This window comes from Halichoerus grypus, chromosome 1 (genome assembly GCF_964656455.1).
Source record: "Halichoerus grypus chromosome 1, mHalGry1.hap1.1, whole genome shotgun sequence".
In the NCBI taxonomy this organism is placed as follows: Eukaryota; Metazoa; Chordata; class Mammalia; order Carnivora; family Phocidae; genus Halichoerus; species Halichoerus grypus.
The window spans coordinates 125867611-125888316 of record NC_135712.1 but is presented as its reverse complement, the minus strand read 5'-3'; the positions used below and the strand labels follow the sequence as shown (position 1 = coordinate 125888316).

The 20706-nt window shown below is 38.2% G+C and overlaps 1 protein-coding gene across 9 annotated transcripts in view; it reads left to right on the top strand.

Moving 5' to 3' along the window:
• Nucleotides 1–20706, top strand: part of TMEM108 (transmembrane protein 108) — a 387164-nt gene that overhangs the window by 109003 nt on the left and 257455 nt on the right. Inside the window, exon 1 of one of the 9 annotated variants that reach the window (XM_078071708.1) lies at nucleotides 11799–11941. The exons of 6 other annotated variants lie outside the window; for them this stretch is intronic. The gene's annotated coding sequence lies outside the window, so the exon portion shown is untranslated. Of the gene's footprint in view, nucleotides 1–11798; nucleotides 11942–20706 lie in introns of those variants that run through there. 2 more of the 9 variants (XM_078071710.1, XM_078071713.1) reach the window with 2 other exon arrangements.

The window sequence follows — 20706 nt, the reverse complement described above, 5'->3', positions numbered from 1 at the left end:
ATCCCACTTGGTCGCGGTGAATAATCCTTTTAATGTACTGTTGGATCCTATTGGCTAGTATTTTGGTGAGAAATTTTGCATCCAAGTTCATCAGGGATATTGGTCTGTAATTCTTCCTTTGGTGGTGTCTTTGTCCAGTTTTGGGATCAAGGTAACGCTGGCCTCATAGAACAAGTTTGGAAGTTCCCCTTCCATTTATATTTTTTGGAACAGTTTCAGAAGAATGGGTAGTAGTTCTTCTTTAAATGTTTGGTAGAATTCCCGTGGGAAACCGTCTGGCCCTGAGCTGTTGGGAGATTTTTTATTACTACTTCAATTTCCTTGCTGGTTATGGGTCTGTTCAGGTTTTCTATTTCTTCCTGTTTTAGTTTTGGTAGTTTATGCCTCTCCAGGATAAGTAAGGTGCTCCGGATTGCTCTATGTGGGTTTTGTTCCCTGAAGGCTTTCCATGCCGCTTTAGGGGATGATGATGAAAATGGCAGCCTGCCAGTCTCCACCTTCAGAGCAAAAGCTCAGGACTCCACTCCTCAGTGCACCCTCAGAGAAAATCAGTCAATCACTCCTGTCTCCCTGGTCTCCATAGGCACTCTGTGCTCACCCAGCCTGTGACTGAGTGTTTCTAACTCAGTACACAACCCCTTTTGGAGTCTCCGAACCCTGCATCCTTCTGAGGCACATACCTGCTCAGGTGGGGTGGGAGGTTTTCTCTGCAGTTCTGCCACTTGCCAGGCCCCTGCTCAGATGGAGGTTACCCAACCATGGTGTGGTTCATGGTGTACAGCAACACCGAGCTGAAAGCCCACTCCTGGGCTTGCTGATTGCAGCTGGCTTCCCTGCTCCAATGCCTGGGTACTCTGCAGCGCTCAAGCACCCCTGGTCTTTCTGGGACCCTGGGGATCCTGAGACCAGACTGTCCCACCTAGGATTCCACCCCACTTTGTCACTTGAGCATCTTTCAGGCAGGGATGTCCCTCATGGGAGCAGACTTCTGAAAGTTCTGATTTTGTGCTCCACTGCTATATCACTTTCCAGTAGCCGGCTTGCAGAGGCTCCCTCCCCCCGTGGTCTGTCTTTCCATATATTGCCTCGGATTCACTTCTCCATACCTCCTAACTTGCAGAAAGTGGTCACTTTTCTATTTGTCGAGTTGCAGCTGTTCTTTTCTTAGATCTCCAGTTGAGTTTGCAGGTGTTCAGAATGATTTGATAGCTGTCTAGCTGAATTCCTGGGACCAGATGAAACTGAGGTCTCCTACTCCTTCACCATCTTGGATTAGCTCTCTACTTGATCATATTAATTAACTGACCTAGCTCTTCACCAGCTTCCATTGATTTATGTGTCTATTTTTGTGCCAGTTAACATAATGTTTTGATTACTATAGCTTTGTAGTGTATCTTCAAATCTGAGATTGTGATACCTCCAGCTTTGTTCTTCTTAAGGTGGATTTGGCTATTCAAGGTATTTGTAAGGAACCACATACAAATTTTAGGATTATTCTATTTCTTTGAAAAAGGCTATTGAATCTGTAGCTTGCTCTGGGTACTATGGACATTTTAATGATATTCTTATCCATAAACATGCTAGATGTTTCCATTTTTTTCTGTCATCTTTAATTTCTTTCATCAATGTCTTAGAGTTTTCATAGGATAGGTCTTCCACTTCTTTCATTAAATTTATTGCTAGGTAGTTAGTCTTTTTCGTACATACACACATTTATTTACACAAATGAAATGGGGTCATTCTCCATGTACTTTTATTATTTTTTGGTTTTTTTGGTTTTTTTTTAGTATCTTGGCTATTATGAGGATGTACTAAGTTATCTGTAAGATGCCTTCTAAGACACTCTCCCTTCAGGATGAATACCATATTATCAAATTTAGTCAAATTGTAAACTGAATTTAGTTTGGCATGACCCAAAACATATTTTGCTAAACACTCTTAGTTTCAACTATAAGATACTAATGCATTCAAAGGAAAATATATTTGTACTTTGATTTATTTGCATTTAATTCAAATAGTCATTTTGGCTGGATATGCTGGGGATTAAGTATGTTCAGACCTTTTCACAGGCTGATAGTTTACTGTAAGAATAGATCACGGCATCAAATGAGTGTTGGTCCCAAATGGAACAAGTAAGGTTGAAACTTGATCCAGGGAGCCATCCCATTTGAGTGACCAAATGATTTTTAATAGGCTAGAGATAAACAGTTTCTGATGATTATCAAAACCCAGTAAATTAGTGAATAAGAGTTCTGAACCTTTGTTCTCTGTTTTGTATCGGGACAGTGAACAACCTTTAATAAAGAATGCATTCCTTTCTGCCAGAGACAAAAGCAGAACTTCCCAATGGAAAACAGCATGTCTATCTAGGCCTGCTTCAAAAGCCAACTCAGATCTCAAATCATTGCACTAGGAGCTAGACAGAATGCCATTGGCTATAGTTGCCATGGTAATCATTGCTGACCTCACAGGTCCTTCCTAACGATTTGCAACAGGTTCATTTGTACTGCATTTGCTGTGGTGTGTGTGTTTATCTAGATCTATTTGTTTGCTTGTGGCTGAGCTGTCACGTTTTACTCTGAATCCAATGAGTAAGGCACCAATGCCTTGTACATAATAAATGTTAAATGAAGATTTGTGGAATTGGATTGATGCACTAGGTTTGGAAAAAATCACAGGCATGAGGAGTTTGACAAATTTTTGCAGTTCTCAAAATGTAGTCCTTGAAATCGGTGTTGCTGGCTACTTTTCCTCTTGAACAGTTACAGCTGCTGTTAGAGTAATCAGTAACTGTAAAGTTTGCAATTCTCCAACCCACAGAAGCTCCCCAGGTGGCCAGGAGAGGGTAGCTATTTTAAAAACTACCCTTCTTTAGGATTTATTTTTAAGCTTTTCTGGGGGAGGAAGAAGCATGAATTTAACAGACTACTGGATACTCTCACCAGGTTGTCTTGTCTCTGGAGGTTGATTGATCAGTGGTTCTAACACCCAGCTGAGTGTACGCTGTTCTTTGGGATTCTGATGCCCATCCAGGTGAGGGAGTCACTCAATATCCTGAGACTATCTTAAGACTTTTTAATCCTGAGATTTCCCCAAACCTAAACTGATATTATATCAGATTTTTCCTACATCTCTTATGAAAAAATAATGTCCCCCATGTTAATATATTGCTTATATTTGTAGAGTGCCATGAGCCTTTACATGGAATCATTCTTTCAAAAAAGAAGTGAAAGAGAACACCCAAAGTTTGGGAGATAATTTAATCAAGCATTTATATTAAGTTCTGTGTTTGCAAAATAATTTTCCAGTTGCCTCTCATTTACCCTTATAAGACTAGCCACTCCTGCCTCCATTGTATATCTCAAATATACTAAGAAAAATTCAGAATAATAAGTAATTTGCTTTAGACGTTGCCCCCAAACCCTGTTTTTTACTAGTAGAGGAGCAGATGCAGATTCAACTGTACTTAACATCTGAAAAGTAGCTGTTCCAGAACCAGTAAGTCCTTTGTGAAATCACAGTGAGGCCAAGGGCTATGAATCACCTCTTTCCACTCAAGTCTCTGCTTCCCACAGATATGATAGATCGGATGCCAGGGTTTGTCAGTTTACCATGGGGGTGTGTACATAAGCTTTGTTATTTTCTGAGGCAGTGGGACATGGGGATATATCGCTGCAGACCAAGTGGGAGGACTGGACTGAATGCTAGGCCCTATCATTTTCTGACAGTGTGGCCTTGACTACGTCAATATAAAGATGCCTGCCTTCCTTGTCTCACAGGTGGTTGCATCAGATGAGTAACATTGATCATTCTTTGCAGCTTCTGGAGTGCTTTGGAAATGTGTTAGCTCCATCCACCAAGCTCTGATGATCCTACACAGACTAGAAAGTGTTTGCATGTGTACTTTCCTGGAGTCCAGGTTGTCAGATGCATCTTCTTCAGACTCCTCAGTTTGAAAAAAGCTCTTAGAGTGTATCCCAGAATACTGGATAAGAGGAGAAAGAAAAAATAGAAAAGGAAGGGGACAATAGGATGTACTCTTCTCCATCCACTCTCCTGTTCCATTCAGTACACTGATTTCATTCACCACTTATTTTCTGCTTTGTATGTAAAGATGAACCTCTCGTGATAATGTGCATGAACAGTGGAGTAAACACTCGTTTAAAAATAAATTCACATGTAGTTGGCAGCAGCCATCTGACCGAGCCCTAGATCTCTCTTTGGCAATGCCATACATTTGTAGCCCCATTAATTCATGGTCCTTAATAATTTCTTCAGAGTAAATACCAAGTTTACTTTGTTTTATCTATGTAGAAAGGACCCACAGAACAAATGAATAGTGTAAATAAGTTTTCTAAGAAACATCAACCTGCTTGAGAGAAAGGACGGTTCTCAAATGCCTTTCATTTGTTTGCATCCTATGTACTGATTATGTGGGATTCTAGTCATTAAAGTATCCTTTGAGGATATCCACTTGGTAATATTCTATTAGCACTTAATTTGAATTACTGTAATAAAACTTTACTTCTTTAAGATTCATTCATCATTCAATATTGTTACCCATATCTTCCTTCTGTCAGTATGAATTTGTTGTAAGGTATTATTGTAATTAATTACATGCCCTTAAATTCCTTGGATACTATCTGGTATAGTTACATTATTTGAGCAAGACTTTTTTTTTTTTCTTTTTCTTTTTCTTTTTTTTAATTTCAATTAGCCAACATATAGTATATCATTAGTTTCAGATCTAGAGTTTGGTAATTCATCATTTGCATATAACACCCAGTGCTCATCACATCCCGTGCCCTCCTTAATTCCCATCACCCGGTTACCCCATCTCCCCACCCACTTCGCCTCAGGCAACCCTCAGTTTCTTTCCATAGTTAAGAGTCTCTCATGGTTTTTCTCCCTCTCTGATTTTTTCTCATTCAGTTTTCCCTCCCTTCCCTTATGATCCTGTTTTGTTTCTTATATTCCTCATATGAGTAAAACCATATGATAATTGTTTTTCTCTGACTGACTGGTTTTGCTTAGCATAATACCCTCCAGTTCCATCCACGTCGATGTAAATGGTAAGATTTCATCCTTTCTGATGGCTGAGTAATATTCCATTGTATATATATACCACATCTTTATCCATTTATCTGTCGATGGACATCTGGGCTCTTTCCGTAGTTTGGCTATTGTAGACATTGCTGCTATAAACATTGGGGTGCAGGTACCCCTTTGGATCATTACATTTGTATCTTTGAGGTAAATACCCAGTAGTGTAATTGCTAGGTTGTAGGGTTAGCTCTATTTTCAACTTTTTGAGGAATCTCCATACTGTTTTCCAGAGTGGCTGTACCAGCTTGCATTCCCACCAATACTGTAAGAGGGTTCCCCTTTCTCCGCATCCTCACCATCTGTCATTTCCTGACTTGTTAATTTTAGCCATTCCGACTGGTGTGAGGTGGTATCTGATTGTGGTTTTGATTTGTATTTCCCTAATGCTGAGTGATGTGGAGCATTTTTTCATGTGTCTCTTGGCCATTTGGATGTCTTCTTTGGAGAAATGTCTGTTCGTGTCTTCTGCCCATTTCTTGACTGATTTATTTGTTTTTTGGGTGTTGAGTTTGATAAGTTCTTTACAGATCTTGGATACTAGCCCCTTATGTGATATGTCATTTGCAAATATCTTCTCCCATTCTGTCAGTTGTCTTTTGGTTTTGTCGACTGTTTCCTTTGCTGTGCAAAAGCTTTGTACCTTGATGAAGTCCCAATAGTTCATTTTTGCCTTTGTTTCCCTTGCCTTTGGAGATGTATCTAATAAGAAGTTAATGTGGCCGAGGTCGAAGAGGTTATTGCCTGTGTTCTCCTCTAGGATTTTGATGGATTCCTGTCTCACATTTAGGTCTTTCATCCATTTTGAGTCTGTTTTTGTGTATGGTGTAAAGAAATGGTCCAGTTTCATCCTTTTGCATGTGGCTGTCCAATTTTCCCAATACCATTTGTTGAAGAGACTGTCTTTTCCATTGAATAGTCTTTCCTGCTTTGTCAAAGATTAGTTGACCATAGAGTTGAGGGTCCATTTCTGGGGTCTCTATTCTGTTCCATTGATCTGTGTATCTGTTTTTGTGCCATTACCATATCGTCTTAATGATTACAGCTTTGTAATAGAACTTGAAGTCCAGGGGTGCCTGGGTGGTTCAGTCGTTAAGCGTCTGCCTTCAGCTCAGGTCATGATCCCAGGGCCTGGGATCAAGCCCCGCATCGGGCTCCTGCTCAGCAGGAAGCCTGCTTCTCCCTTTCCCACTCCCCCTGCTTGTGTTCCTTCTCTAGCTGTGTCTCTCTCTGTCAAATAAATAAAATCTTTAAAAAAAGAACTTGAAGTCCAGGATTGTGATGCCACCAGCTTTGGTTTTCTTTTTCAACATTCCTTTGGTTATTCAGGGTCTTTTCTGGTTCCATACAAAGTTTAGGATTATTTGTTCCAGCACTGTGAAAAAAGTGGATGGTATTTTGATAGGGATTGCATTGAATGTGTAGATTGAGCAAGACTTTCAATTTTCCCTTGGTTTCTTAAGATAAAAATGTCTTGACACTTAAATGGCATCACTAAGGTTTGGATGCAGAGAGAGTTGCCTATAAGAAGCCAATTAGGGGGGCGCCTGGGTGGCTCAGTCGTTAAGCGTCTGCCTTCGGCTCAGGTCATGATCCCAGGGTCCTGGGATTGAGCCCCACATCGGGCTCCCTGCTCTGCGGGAGGCCTGCTTCTCCCTCTCCCACTCCCCCTGCTTGTGTTCCCTCTCTCGCTACCTCTCTCTCTGTCAAATAAATAAATAAAATCTTAAAAAAAAAAAAAAAGCCAATTAGGGAGGTAGGTAATTAGTTATCTCCACTTTGACTAGAGTCCAGTCAACAAAAAGGCCAACTTTTTCTCCTCAAAACTTGGCTAGATTTCTATAAATGCATGAACAAACCTTTATTTATAAAATTTCTGCTCTGTGCTTGACCTAGAGTGAACATTGAGTAAATAATGAAGGTATAAGAGTACGTATATCTTTGGGGTTTTCCTTTGTCTTTCACATAGCCTGCCTTAATATTGAGCAGACTGTGTTGTGATTGGAGCACTGCAAGAGGATTGTATTGAACGCACAACCTTTGATCATCCTATCCATCCATCTATCCATGTTTCAAATATTTGGGGGGAACCTACTATGTAACCAGCCAGGCACAGAGAAAAGTCCCTGTCCCTGTACATGTCCTATTTAGTGTATAAGCCACCTAACCTTTAGTAGAGAGATTGATGCAGTCTTTTGCCTCTTGCTGTACTGAGTTGCTGTGTGCTTGGTCAAAGTTTTATCCCAGACATCCTTTTGTGGTTATTGCTTTGTTTTTAATCGGCCACTAGTTACAAAAAGGGAGATTCTGTGGGCATAGCCGATCCCTACTTTATGTTCTTATCTCATGTTTTTCACTTTATACTATTATGTGTAACATCTAGGGACTCTCCAGTACTAGGGATTCATAGTTCTAAGTGGCTTTGTACTAAAGGCAATAGCTAATAGTTTAGAGCATTTGCTGTATGTATGCCAGACACTCCTCTAAGAACATTTCATGCTTTCTCATTTAACCCTCATAGTATCCATGAAGTGAGTGTTGTTGTTCCCATTTAACAGATAAGGAAACTGAGAGGCGCCTGGGTGGCTCAGTCGGTTAAGCGGCTGCCTTCGGCTCAGGTCATGATCCTGGGGTCCTAGGATCGAGCCCCACGTCCAGCTCCCTGCTCGGCGGAGAGCCTGCTTCTCCCTCTCCCTCTGCCTACTTGTGCTGTCTCTCTCTCTCTGTCAAATAAATAAATAAAATCTTTAAAAAAAAAAAAAAGATAAGGAAACTGAGTCGCACAGGATTATATTTGTATGATAATTTCACAGAGGCAAACTCTTGGTCTTTTTAATAGTAAGGCCATTTTGGCATCCCATTTCTTTTTTTTTTTCAAATTGTTTCCATATGTTATCTCACTTGATCTGACCATCTGTCCCCATTTGTTTACATGGGAGAAGTGAGGTGAATGAGGGTGAGTCTCTGTTTTCCAGGTTAAGGACTATAGAACTTGGACTCAGGGCCTCTAAATCCTGGTCCAAGACCCTTCCTTCAGGAGGGTCTTCTTTCTGCTCATCTGACCAGTAGATCTCTCCTGAAGATGTGGGTCTCTCAATTTTAATGGGAGATTTAGAATCTTGGTGACTTTAAATAGTTCCTGGAAGAGCATTATAATGTAGCATGTTTCATATCCACTCCATTTAGTCTAGGATCTAGAGTATTTCAAATAAGCACCAAGCACCATCTTTTTTTGCTCCTTTGTTGGATTAATATCTGGAATCTGCCCTTAACAGCTCTGGAGTAAAAGGCCAGTTCTCTGACCAAAGAATCAGTACTAATTGGGAAATAAATGAGAGTTTGCTATAGCTAAAAGGGAAAAACTCCCACAAATTTATCTGTCATTTTGATTCATTCTTTCATCCTTGATAGTAGATTTTCAGGGTCTTAGAGAAGCTCTGTCTATGAATGTGCCTGTAGAAGCATCTTGTTTTACATATGATGAAAATGGTGAGAGCACTTCTTTTGACAGGAAACTTCACTTCTTGTTACTGAAAACTGTCACAACAGTCATTATGTCTGGCTTTCAGAGATTTCCTGGAGTTAGGAGAACAATAGACAGTTAAAATGGCAATATCAGGAGCATTCTGGGGTTTTATAATGAGTACCAGGGGAAATTTTTTTTCTCTTGAATTTGTAAGAAAAGAGTAGGAATATTTAGGAGGCTGAGGATAATGTGGAAATGAACTTTAATGCTTTATTTTTTAAAACAGAGTGTTCTTTCTAACCACTGGAAGTTGAAAAAAATTAATTTTATATCATGGTTTCCATCTTCTTGTTACTGAGTTGACAGTGACTAAGGGATATTTCTTTTCAGCTGTCTTTCTCTGGTTTTTAAGTAATCCCCCTCAAAAAACACATTAACAGCTTTTTGTCTGTCTGTCTGTTTGTTTGTTTATTTATTTATTTATTTATTTATTTATTTATTTAGGGGTGGAGAGGGGCAGAGGGAAAGAGAGAGAGAGAATCTTAAGCAGGCTCCATGCCCAGCATGGAGTTTGATGCAGGACTCAATCTTAGGACCCTGAGATCATGACCTGAGCTGAAATCAAGAGTTGGATGCTTAACCAACTGAGCCACCCAGGCGCCACTCCCCCCCATCTCTTTATTTGATTAAGCATCATTTAAAGTTCTTGGTCCCATTTGTTGGTTCTTAATTTTTATATGTACAGGGATTCTAAGGCTTATGATTTCTAATTTTATAGTAGGAGTTATTTCTCTGCTTCCTGTAAACTCACCTCTCTCCCCACAAAAAGAGACTCCCATGCATTAGGAAGAGCACCGGCTGATTTTATTGTGTTATTATGTGTTTTCACAATTTTTAAATCTTAATTTACATAGCTCAATTATGATTTCTTAATTTTAGTATAGTTTTGATACATTTACCATGTCCAACACATTAAATGTTGAAGCTTTGTATGTAATTTGTGAATTGTTGCTTCCACATCTGCAGTTTCTTGCTTTCAGGAGCTGTGGATGGTTTTAGAGACTCCTGTGTTAGTTACCAAATAGAACTGAAAGGTAAAAATAACCTACTAGTTTATTTTTTTTTGAAAAGTTAATATGAAAGCAATTATCATGCTTTTTTAAAAGATTTTATTTATTGAGAGAAAGAGCACGTGCTTGAGTAGGGCAAGAGGGAGAGAAAGAATCTCAAGCAGAGATGGTGGTGAGCATGGAGGCTGACATGGGGCTCAATCTCACAACCCTGAGATCATGATCTGAGCCAAAATGAAGAGTCAGATGCTTAACCTACTGAGTCACCCAGGTGCCCCAATTATGAACATGTTTCTAAAGTATGAACAAGACTTACTTTTCCAAACTAGTCAACATTTTTAAAAGCTATTAGGTGATAATAAATCTTTCTCCCTGTTCTTTGATTCCTAAATATCATTCTTTAAGATAGCCACTGTGAAGTTTCTACAGGTCCCTCTAGTAATGATCTAATGTTCCTTTCATCTACAATCACTCACATAATACATGTATATATGCATATGTACACATAATACACATCTGTACTTATTTATGGAAACATGGGTTTTGTCATGTGGTATACTTCCCTTAGCAATATATCTTGGATATATGTTTACATCAGTACATATAGATCTACCTCTTTTTAATATCTATATAGCACTTCATTGTGTTGGCATGCCATAATTTAACTTCTGTGTATCAACATTTTGGTTGTTACCTGATTTATCTTGTTGCAAACTATGCTGTAATAAACATCTTTCAACATATCTTTTTACATTTTTTCAGTAAATATATTTTTAGGATACAGTCAAAGCAGGGGAATTACTAGTGAAAGTGTGTGCATTTTTAGTGTCACTAAAAAGTGCCAAATTGTCCTCCAAAATTACTGCACCAATTTATACTTCCACCAACAATGTATAAGAATGTCATTTTCTCCACATCTTTGTCAGCATTGAATATGACAAAAATTATAGTTCACAGGTATGATAGGTTAAAATAGTTATTTTAATTTAAATTTTTAGTTACTTCTGTGTCTATGGTTGATTTCGGTAAATGCTTACTGAACACTTACTGTGTGCCATCATCGAAATAGGTTCTGGGGATCAAAAATTGTCCTTCTGGAGTCATGGAAGTGAGTAAGAAACCTCTTTTTAGAGGAAATTAAAGATTAAAAGCATAAAAAAGTGAGTCTTTTGTTCCCTGCTAGCAGAAGGAAGTTATCTCATAAAAGATGGACCGTGTCCACCAGTGTTGACTTTTGGTATTGCTGGCTTAAATTGGCAACTCTTCACTTCTGCATCAGTGGCCTTCCTTTCCTGTGGAAGGCAATAGCTTTTGTTTTTCTCCAGAACCTGGCTTGATTACCTCATCAGGTGCTTTTAGGAGCTAGTGTCTGCTATTGGGCTCTGTTCTGAAAGGGTACCAGGCAAACATGAGATCCTACCAGCAGAACAGCCCAAGGGCTGGAGAAACTTGGTTTATTCATTGTTCAAGCTCCTCCACTTAAGTGGGTTTTCAGAGAAAGTATTTCACTTAAGGGCCCAAATTATATTATAGGCATTTTGAGTGTTTCTTAGGATTCACTGAGGGGGGGAAATGTGAATAGCAGTATCAATCATTTGGGACCATGTTGGTTCCTGATACCAAAATTACCTAAACGAATAAAGTACAATATATAAGTTAAAATATCTGGTTACAAAGCCTACTAAATAAATCAATAGGAGGGTCCTAAAAGCACAACATACCGGATGGATAAACCTGGTTTTATGAATGAAGGCTAATATACCAATAATTTGACTCTTCTTATAGCTGAGGATGAGGAAGATTTGAGGTTCTCTGAAAGTGGAATTTTCCCTGGAATTGGCCTAAAGACAGCTCCTTAAGAGCTGTCCACTGTTGGCCCATTGTCTTTAGCCTCTGGACATTGTTTTTTTACTTAGGGGCAGGAGAGGGCTCCAATTTGCTTAAGAGCTATGTGTGCTCCAGGCCAGTGCCCCGGGAGGCTGACTTGGCAGCTGTGCTTTCTGCAGCCAGCCAGCCCCCAAGTATGTTTTAATAAATAAAGAGAAAAAAGCTAAGTCCCTTTAAAAGGGCTGGAACAGACTAGTAGTTGCTAGGCAAGTGAAAGTAATTCAGTGTCCTTGCCAAACGTCTGCCATGCAAATAAGGAACTTTCAGGGAAGGGGGAGTGAGATGGTGGTGCGTGTTGGTTGCCATAGGAATGTTTCCCTGATTGGAACAAGACCACAGAGCAGAGAGCAAGACGGCCGCATGTATGGTTCTTTCTGCTTGGAAATGGAAGCCCAGAGTGGGCAGTGCAGCAAAGGTAAAGCATGGGGATGAAGGAGCAAAACCCAAGGTTCTCTAGGGGTAAAGGTGTGGGAAAGATACAAGGAACAGTGCATCCGCTGAACGGAGGAAGGCCTCCAGCAAATGAGACCCTAGATGCCCTATGAAATTAATGGTTTCTTAAGCTAAAATCAGGGGGAGAAGAAAGAATAGATTAACTCAGGAGAATTACATGATGAGCTCTTATGCTATTCTGAAGACCTGAGACTTATTGGAGAAATTACAATCCAAATTAAATCAGGGAGAATTCCAATTAGAGTCTGGAATAAACCCAGTTTTAAGTTAGACGGAGGTTTAAAACGGTAGACTTGGGCTCCTGGGTAGCTCAGTTGGTTAAGTGACTGCCTTCAGCTCAGGTCATGATCCTGGGGTCCTGGGATCGAGTCCCGCATTGGGCTCCCCCCCTGCTTTGTGGGGAGCCTGCTTTTCCCTCTCCCTCTGCTTGCCACTCCCCCTGCCTGTACTCACGCTCTCTCTCTCTCTGTCTCTCTGTCAAATAAATAAATAAATATTTTAAAAAAATAAAAAAAGGGTAGAATTTAGTGGAAAAAGATAATTTAAAGGTAGGTATTTTTAATTTATGTAAATATACTAGACTGTCTTTATTTTAATTCATAAAAAAGGTAGTAATTAAAGATTTGTTAATGAATTGTGCTGCTGTATTTATCAAGTTCTATTTTTATAGGGAAAAGAAGCACAGTTGATCAAATTGTGTGCTTCTAGTGTAAAACTTTAAAAGAGACCCTCTAAGGTGGGCTTACTACCCTATTAGTAAGCACCTTACACATCTGGTAGCAGCTTCCAGAATGACAGCTCAGGGTCCAAGCAGAAATAAGCAGCTTTTAGCAAATATTGAATGTGCTGTTTAACTTCTCTGTGATTAATCAGTTATCCAGTTCTTAAAATGGAGGTGATAGCTGATCCCTGTCTCTAGGAATGGTGTGAGCATGGATGCTGCTCTCATTGAATACAATTTCTGGGGTTTTTATAACATCCCGAGGTGCCTATGTTGATAATGACAGCTTAGTTTGTCAGTAGTGGCTTAGGGTGAAGAGTTTTTATCTTTTAGGCTACAATCTTCAAAGGAACTTTCTTTACCTGGTAAAGGTTTACTTGTACATATAAAGGATATATATTTATTATCATTTGCCATCTATTTGGTTCATGTTCAGTTGCTATTTAAAATAGTTTCTTCTTTAGAATATATATATATTAGGTTTATATGTAACTTTACTTTTTATGTGGTTACTTTTTGGGTCATATAAAAGAAGACTAACAGAATGTGCTATTTATTCTCAAATATTTGACTTTTTGTAATACAGAAATAGAAAGGATGCTGCAGGACCTGGTTTTTAGTAGTCAGTGTGTTCTGTTTCATGGTTCATTCCCCAGGTCAGTTTCTTGAGTCTGGAACTTCAGTGTCAATTTTATTTTATAATTTATCAGATACTGGTTGATTGACACAAATTATCTGAGACAAATTTGTAAACCAAATGCCAAATTTTAATTTATTGGGAGAGTGTAATTAGAAGAACTATCTTTGGGTTCTTCAGATGGTATAACCTTTCCCTTGTATGATTTTGACAAAGAAACCGAAATATATACTGGCTATAATGTTCTTTAAACAAACAAAAAAACATAATCTAGATTCTCTAGAATCTAGAGCAGTGCTATCACATAATAGTACAATGTGAACCTCAAATGTGAGCCTTATATGTAATTTTAAATTTCTTAGTAGCCACTTAAATTAGTAAAAGGAAACAGGTGAAATTAATTTTAATATATTTAACCTAATATATATAAAATTTATCATTTTAACAGTAATTAATATAAGTGAGATAGTATGCATGTTTTTCCTATTAGGTCTTGAAATCTGTACATTTTACACTTACAGTACATAGCAATTTGGACTCTAAATTTTTACAGATAATACCTTTATTTACATTAAAATTACGGTTGAAAAAGTAGATTCATATAACCAAGTTACTCCAAATATTCATATCACTTTTCAATAACTGAATCAGTATCTATATCTAAAGTTAAATAAAATTTAAAATAAATAGATTCAATTCCTCAGTGACACTAGACATGTTTCAAGTACTCAGTGACCACATATGGCTAGTAGTTGCTACCATATTGGAGAGCATATAGAGGACTGCTCTTATCTAGCTACTTTTCCTCCCACATACCTCAGATTGGGAGACCTGTCTGAGAATTCTAATGAAGATAGGAAAAAAAGAAATCTAATGAAAAGAGAATCTCCCTTTACAAGTATGGGACTACAGACAGAGTTTATGCTTTTCAAAGGAAATTTCTACTTAAGCTGTATTAGAACCTGCCTGGCAAGGAGTAATCTATCTGGTTGCCCATATTATCTTCACTTTGCTTCCAAACACACCCCTCATTGTCTTTCCAACAGACAAAAACATGCCAGCATTGACAGTTTGCCTCAGGTTCCTCTGGTCCTCAACTCCATGATAGTTCATTTCCATTTCATCAGTGTATTTCCTGGTTATAGGCACCCCCTTTATCTTATTGTTTCAATGTTCACATTTGTCTCTAATTTCTTTTTTTTTTGGCTCTAATTTCTGCTTTACCTTAGTGAAGGATTCAGATGTTCAAATTACAGGTTAGTTGTTAAGGTCATCTATACTGAGGTAAATGTGATTGGTTTATATTAATTTGAATAAGAACATTTTCCTCCTTTGCTTCTTGCTCCAGATTTCTAGAGTGGCTGGGCCAAGAAACCTCACTCTTCCCTTTACCCATGGGAGTATCTGTCTTTCGAAAATCAGGGTTCTTTGATATAGTAGTCAGACCTGATAACTTTAAAGAACCTCTTTTTCCTTAGACAAGAGGAATTAAGAAATAAGTAAATAGATAGATAATGATTTGGAAGGTAAAAACTCCCCTTTGACTTGACAGAATTGTTTGCCCTGCATCTCTGTTGGGTCTGAAAACTTATCTGGCATGTAGTATAATAGTGACTCCATCACTGGGATGATACAGAACACAGAACTTCATCAGTTCCTGTTGAGTACCTGCCACTTTCAAGGGACATCACCAATGACAGTATTGAAATTTATCCTCCATGGTCTGGAATATATAGTGTGCAAAGCACTAAAAGAAGCTTTCCAGGTCTAGAGAATGGTGTATTATCCAAGACAGTAACACTTACTCTCTGGGCAAGAAAGCTAGGTTGGAAGTTAGGAACTGTTTGACCTGTTGAGACATTTTAACCCAATCTGAATAGGAATGCATATTATGTTCTTCCTCATTACCAGCGGAGTCAAATCATTTTATTCATTTATTTATTTTTTTAAATAACAGAAATGTATTCTCTCATGGTTCAGGAGGCCAGAAGTCCAAATCAAGATGGCTTCAAGGTTACTTCCTTCTGGAGGATCTGAGTGAGAATCTGTCACTTGCCTCTTTCTCTTAGCTTCTGGTGGTTGCCGGTAATCCTTGACATTCCTAGGCTTGTAAACACTTCTCTCAAATCTTTGCTTCCATCTTCCCCTGGCTGTCTCCTCTGTGTATCTCAGATCTTTCTCTTTATTTTATTTTTTTTAATTTTATTATGTTATGTTAGTCACCATACAATACATCATTGGTTTTTGATGTGGTGATCCATGATCCATTGTTTTCGTATAACACCCAGTGCTCCATGCAGTACGTGCCCTCCTTAATACCCATCACCGGGCTAACCAATCCCCCCTTCCCCCTCCCCTCTAAAACCCTGTTTGTTTCTCAGAGTCCATACTCTCTCATGGTTCATCTCTCCCTCCAATTCCTCTCCACCCATTTTTCCCTTCCGTCTCCTAATGTCCTCCATGCTATTCCTTCTGTTCCACAAATAAGTGAAACCATATGATAATTGACTTTCTCCACTTGACTTATTTCACTTAGCATAATCTCCTCCAGTCCCATCCATGTTGATGTAAAAGTTGGGTATTCATCTTTTCTGATGGCTGAGTAATATTCCATTGTATATATGGCGACATCTTCTTTATCCATTCATCTGTTGAAGGGCATCTCGGCTCTTTCCACAGTTTGGCTATTGCGGACATTGCTGCTATGAACATTGGGGTGCATATGGCCCTTCTTTTCACTACATCTGTGTCTTTGGGGTAAATACCCAGGAGTGCAATTGCTGGGTCATAGGGTAGCTCTATTTTTAAATTTTTGAGGCACCTCCACACTGTTTTCCAAAGTGGCTGTACCAACTTGCATTCCCACCAACAGTGTAGGAGGGTTCCCCTTTCTTCACAACGTCTCCAACATTTGTTGTTTCTTCCCTTGTCAATTTTTGCCATTCTAACAAGTATAAGGTGGTATCTCAATGTGGTTTTGATTTGAATTTCTCTGATGGCTAATGATGATGAACATCTTTTCATGTGTCTGTTAGCCATTTGTATGTCTTCTTCAGAGAAGTGTCTTTCATATCTTCTGCCCACTTTTTGACTTGATTATTTGTTTTTTGGGTGTTGAGTTTGAGAAGTTCTTTATAGATCTTGGATACCAGCCCTTTATCTGTAGTGTCATTTGCAAATATCTTCTCCCATTCTGTGGGTTGCCTCTTTGTTTTGTTGACTGTTTCCTCTGCTGTGCAGAAGCTTTTTATCTTGATGAAGTCCCAAAAGTTCATTTTTGCTTTTGTTTCACTAGCGTTTGGAGATGTATCTTGAAAGAAGTTGCTGTGGGCGATGTCAAAGAGGTTACTGCCTATGTTCTCCTCTAGGATTTGGATGGATTCCTGTCTCACATTGAGGTCTTTCATCCACTTTGAGTTTATCTTTGTGAATGGTGTTAGAGAATGGTCGAGTTTCATTCTTCTGCATATGGCTGTCCAATTTTCCCAGCACCATTTATGGAAGAGACTGTCTTTTTTCCATTGCATGTTTTTTCCTGCTTTGTCAAAGATTATTTGGCCATAGAGTTGAGGGTCCATATCTGGGTTCTCTATTCTGTTCCATTGGTCTATATGTCTGTTTTTGTGCCAGTACCATGCTGTCTTGGTGATCACAGCTTTGTAATATAGCTTGAAATCGGGCAACGTGATGCCCCCAGCTTTGTTTTTCAACATTTCCTTGGCGATTTGGGGTCTTTTCTGATTCCATACAAATTTTAGGATTGTTTGTTCCAGCACTTTGAAAAACGTCATTGGAATTTTGATCGGGATGGCATTGAAGGTATAGATTGCTCTGGGTAGCATAGACATTTTAACAATGTTTATTCTTCTGATCCATGAGCATGGAATAATTTTCCATCTTTTTGTGTCTTCCTCAATTTCTTTCATGAGTATTTTGTAGTTCCTAGAGTATAGATCCTTTACCTCTTTGGTTAGGTTTATTCCGAGGTATCTTACGGTTTTTGGTGCTATTGTAAATGGAATCGTTTCTCTAATTTCTCTTTCTACAGTTGCGTTGTTAGTGTATAAGAAAGCAACTGATTTCTGTGCATTGATTTTGTATCCTGCCACATTACTGAATTGCTGGATGAGTTCTAGTAATTTGGGGGTGGAGTCTTTTGGGTTTTCCACATAAAGTATCACGTCATCTGCGAAAAGAGAGAGTTTGACTTCTTCTTTGTCAATTTGAATACCTTTTATTTCTTTTTGTTGTCTGATTGCTGTTGCTAGGACTTCTAGTACTATGTTGAACAATAGTGGCAAGAGTGGGCATCCTTGATGTGTTCCTGATCTTAAGGGAAAGACTCTCAGCTTTTCCCCATTGAGGATAATATTCGCTGTGGGTTTTTCATAGATGGATTTTATGAACTTGAGGAATGTTCCCTCTATCCCAATACTCTGGAGAGTTTTAATCAGGAAAGGATGTTGTATTTTGTCAAATGCTTTTTCTGCATCAATTGAGAGGACCATATGGTTCTTCTCCCTCCTCTTATTAATGTGTTCTGTCACATCAATAGATCAATAAAAGTGCTCAGTTAAGTTATGTAGCTTGCCTAGGGTCACATAATAAGTGAGCAGGGATTTTCTTTGGCTCTAAAATCTGATTACACTAGCATCCAATAGCAGATGACAATATGTAGACCTTAGTAATTTCATTTTGGTTCCACTGAATTTGAGGAGGACACCTGATATCACACTGAGATACCAACATAAATAGACTAAAATAAAAGATAGATACAGTAATGGAAAAAATTTCATTTATACACAGAGATGGTTAACATGCATCTCAGAGATCCTTTGAAGTAATTAAAAACAAAAATATTAAAGGATTTTTTTTTTCAAATAATAGGTTTATAAACGAACCCACTTATCAACATCAATGATCAGCAGGTATAATGAATCCTATCAGGGTGGTGCTTGCTGCTTTTGGGGTGAAATAGAGTTCTTTCATTTTGGTTTTTAGAAACCATGCTGTTTGGGTTGTTGGTTCTCAGTCATTTCTCCTTTGGATACATGAGAGGATGACATTTACATTCAGTATCTTTTCTGTAGATATGACAACTGTTCAAGTTACCTAATGCTGCAGCACAACAAACTTAGTGCCTTAAAGCAACAACTATATTTTGCTCACAAATCTGCAATTTGGGCAGGGCTTAACAGGGACAGTTATCTCTGTTCATTCAGCATCAGCTGGGTTGGCTTGGAGGCTGGGGGTCTGTAATCATCTGAAGCTCACTCCCTCACTTTCTGGAGGGCTGAGAAAGACTAGAACATCTGGGCTCTTCCAGCATCTCTATTTCTTTGTGGTCTCTCCAGCATGACAGCTTCAGGGTAACCAGACTTCTTCCATGCCGGCTCAGTGTTCTCAAAGCATATGACCCAAGAAAGAGAAAGTCAGGTGGGAACCTTATCTTTTATGACCCACCCTAGGAAATCACACAGCATCCCTACCCAACTCATTGAAGCAGTTACAGAGGCCACTCAGTTTCAGTGGGAATGGAAATAGATTCTGTCTCTTGATAAGGAAGTGGAAAACTTCTGGAAGAGCATGTGGGACTGGAATAATGTAGTGGCCGTTTTTGGAAAATAGTCTGTTACACAGATAAGCTAGCTCCAGGTTACATGCTGGTGCCCAAGCCACATGTATTTCTGATCATTTATCTCTCACCCGAGGGAGCATATTGGCATGCAAATAAAATATTTATTTCCCTATAATTAAACCCACCAAAAGTTCAAAAAAGTACATTATCTGCAAGTTTTTGGCACCCTACCTACCATTAGAAACATATTGTAAAACACTAGTTTAAGCCAATGAAGTAGATAGTTGAGACTTCCCCTCAATTTTTCATCATTGTTAATAAGCCAGTATTTGTTAAATGTTCCTGAATGGTCCTGTTTCTCCTTTTCTATTTTGTGTGCAGAGGTAAACAGCTGAATATTTATGTAAACAGCTTTGCATAGAAACCTTTTCATTTAATACTAAAAAATGAGAACAATTGCACTTAAAACTGAATGTTTCCTGAAGGGGTTTGTTCTAGCATTTTATAGCAGCTGCTGCCTCTTTTGGAGACGGAATGATTATTCAAGACACATTTTCAAAGTTGACAAAATTAGTATTTTCTCCCAAGCTCTTCTTGTAAATTGTGGGAACCCTATGTCATGACAGACAACAGATTTTTTACATTAGTTGGGCTCTTTGTTCTAGACCTTTTTTAAAACTATAATTCATATAAGAGAGAATATAAAATTTTAGGTACAGTTTAAAGAATTAAAAACATAAATACTCATGTGCTTACCATCCAAGTTAAAAAGTAAGCCATCACCTTCCCTACCCTGTAGAGGTCAAACCTGACCTGACTTTTGTGTTAATTGTTACTTTTCTTTCTTTTGTCATATTACCATCTATCCAGTCAAATCCTTCAGTTGTTTGGATCTTCATACAGTGCTTTTCACTTCAGTTAAAAACATTTCATATAAAGAGCTTGCACATCTTTTGTTAAATTTATTCCTGGGTACTTTTTATTTTTGTTGCTATTAATGCTATCATTCTGATTATTGCTGAATATACACATGTAGTTGATTTCTATATACTGGTTTTATAAAAATCAAACGTGCTAAATCTTACTAATTAAAATAATTTGTCTTTTGATTCTTTTGGGATTTCAACATAAATATTATCTATAAATGACAACAGTTTTGTAGCTTCCTTTCTAATTTTTATGTATTTTCTTTTTCTTATATTTTTGCCCTGGTCAGGCCTGCCAGAGCAATGTTAAATAGATATGGTAATAGCTGGCACCCTGGTCTTTCTGATATTAAAAGAAATTTTTTTTATTATTTTCATTATCAAGTATATAATGTTCATTGTAGATTTTGTTTTTGTTTTTATTTTGATAGATATCCCTTATCAGTCAAGGTGTTTTTTTTCTTCTATTCTTAGTTTGCTGAATTTTTAAAATTTTGAATGAATGTTGAATTCTATAAATATTTTTCTATGGCTAATGATTTGGTCATATGATTTTTTTCCCTTTACTTTGTTATTGGGATGAGTTATATTAACTGGTTTTCTAATAATAAATCAGGGTTGCATCCCTTTGATAAGCCCAGTTATGTTTACAAGTAATTTGTTTAGAATTTTTTATCTGTATGAAATTGACCTATAATGCTCATTTCTCATTCTGTTTCTTTCTCAATTTGGAATCAGAGTTACCTTGAAAGAGTCGGAGTGTTCCCTCTCTGGAAGACTAGAATAGTAAGATTGGAATTTCTGTTCCATGAATGTCTCAGAGGACTTGGCTTAACCCTATAAAGAACCTGTCTGAGCCTGGTGG